Below are 2,266 nucleotides of genomic sequence, written 5' to 3'. Positions count from 1 at the left end.
CTGTACCTCGGCTTGGGGGTTTGACCCGAGACTCTTTCGGTCTTGATTGTAGAAAATAGAAATGATATGCTCGTGTTTCACGGTGTTCGTGACTATAAACGTCATGAAAATGCAAAATAGAATCAACGTATAAACGTCATGAAAATGCAAAATAGAGTCGGCGTTTATTTATGTCAGTTGGTAAGTTTCCTTTCTATCTTTTATGAACCCCAAATAAGAAGATACGCATCATCACCACCAGCAATGGTTATTAGAATTAGGGTAAATGTATAATAAATTCTTGAGTTGGAGCGTGATTTAAAAATAGTTCTTAACTTTTTAATTTTGAAAATTGGGTACTTAATTTTTTGGTGTTTTTGAATTGGGTCCTTCTGTCCATTTTTCGTCAAGTTTCGCTGTTTCTAGGGGTGTACAAACGGTTATAACCAACGGTTATTGGCTAAAACCGCTAACCGCTTAGCGATTATTTCATTTTATCAACCGCAACCGCTAACCGCCTAGGCGGAGACGGTTATTTTTATAACCGCCGGTTAGCGATTATTGTCTCAATAATCGGCAGTTTTAAAACCGCTTTTCAATTTGGGTTTTGAGCTAACTTTATGCCTGTTTTGGGCCAGTTTTAGACCAATTTTAGACCCTTTTTGGGCCGACTTTTGTGCAGATTTTTATCTTTTCAAAATAAAGTATAATAATTTTTTGGACCTTTTGCCTTTTGGTACAAAATTAACAAATCTAAATACAAATCCAAAATATTTATTAAAAAATATACAAATTCAAAACACAAACAAATAACCATATAACCAAAACATTAAAAAGTTACAATAACCAAATAGCCAAAACCAAAACATTACAATAACCCTACATTACTAACATCCTTCTAGATAAAGTCCAATGATGTTGTTGTCCTTGATTGAGCGTCATCTACAAAAGAATAAGCTTTAGTTAATTGAAAAGTAAGTTTCAAAAATAATAATTGCACAAATGAAAAGTTTCAACTAATTTACAAATATTTACCTTCATCAAAGTTTTTATCCTGGAAATGCGGAAGTTTGAATCATCCTCAAGATTATCTACCAATGGAAGAGCAGTTAAAATGGTACCAACAAGTGAAGTAGTGGAAGACATAGTAAATGGTTCAACACAGGTTGTTAATGGCAGAAACCAAAATAGTTCACTTGTTGTAATATAAAATTGCATTAAATATATATTACAAGAAGTGAACTATTTTGGTTTCTGCCATTACATTATACAATGGGATAATGAAATTTTAACACAAAAACAATTTTGAAGTATCTAAAGTAAATTTTGAACCTTTCGAGTGCCTTGAAGGCCCCTGTTATTGGGTTTTGTAGTTTATGTTTTGCCTCAAAGTCTTAATTAGATCAATCTCCTTAAACAGAGAAATAGTAGGAAAAAAACTCTCGAAAATTTACTTCTACTTCCAGTACAATCATAACAATTCAATCCAAACAGATCTACGAAAATATGCAACCATAACAATTCATTCCAAACAGATCTACGAAAATATGTGGAGTAAAAGCAAGATGGGTAGAAATTAAGAAAGATATAAAAGATTGCCATACTCTTTTCTTCTGGAATATCTTCCTCTGTTGGTGGGCAGAAACTGATATTGAGTACGAAGTCTTACCATTGAAGATGACTTGCAGCCAGTAGAAATTTTGGATCTTTAGTGAGGGTAGAAGCAGCATTTTCTTTCAAAAAAACCTAGCAACAATAAAATAAAAGGGGAGACTTGTGAAATATATTTTTTGTTTGAGGGGGGCGTGAGTGGAGGTTGTGCCCTTCACGCATGTCTCTTCCTCCTCCTCCTAGCTTTCAGTTTATTTTTTTAAGGTTTAGATTTTTATATTTGTTATCATGTGTAGTTAAACTCTCAACTAAGATTGAGGATGAAGCCTTACCATTGAAGAGCAATAATATTTTCATGTAAGTTTATATTATCCGATTTTATAAGTTTTTTATTTCTAATTGTTCTACTTCAATTCAATTATTGAGATGATTCTTGGATATCTATTGTGATTTACAAATACATGTAATAATTTGAGATAATTTCATTTAATTGATTGCTTGGATTTTTTATTTGTCAAAACATTGGATATTCATTATGTTTTGTTCTATGGATACATTTGATGATTTGGTTTAAACTGTATATCTTTTATGATTTATGCAAAAAACGGATTCATTGAATGATTTAATTAATTTTTGAAGCATAGTAGAACATACGTAAGATTTGTATGGTGAGAAC

The 2,266-nt window shown here is 31.8% G+C and overlaps 1 long non-coding RNA gene across 1 annotated transcript; it reads right to left on the bottom strand.

Moving 5' to 3' along the window:
- Positions 1-791: 791 nt before the first annotated feature.
- LOC133874949 (uncharacterized) lies at positions 792-1,713 on the bottom strand. Its single transcript, XR_009901411.1, has 3 exons — positions 1,584-1,713; positions 1,015-1,070; positions 792-921 (listed from the first exon to the last, which is right to left on the bottom strand). It is a non-coding gene; the product is annotated as an uncharacterized LOC133874949 (long non-coding RNA).
- Between the last annotated feature and the right edge of the window lie 553 nt (positions 1,714-2,266).

Source organism: Alnus glutinosa, chromosome 8 (genome assembly GCF_958979055.1).
Source record: "Alnus glutinosa chromosome 8, dhAlnGlut1.1, whole genome shotgun sequence".
Taxonomy (NCBI): domain Eukaryota; kingdom Viridiplantae; phylum Streptophyta; class Magnoliopsida; order Fagales; family Betulaceae; genus Alnus; species Alnus glutinosa.
Note: the sequence above shows the minus strand (reverse complement) of the source record. Positions and strands in the feature narration are given on the sequence as shown.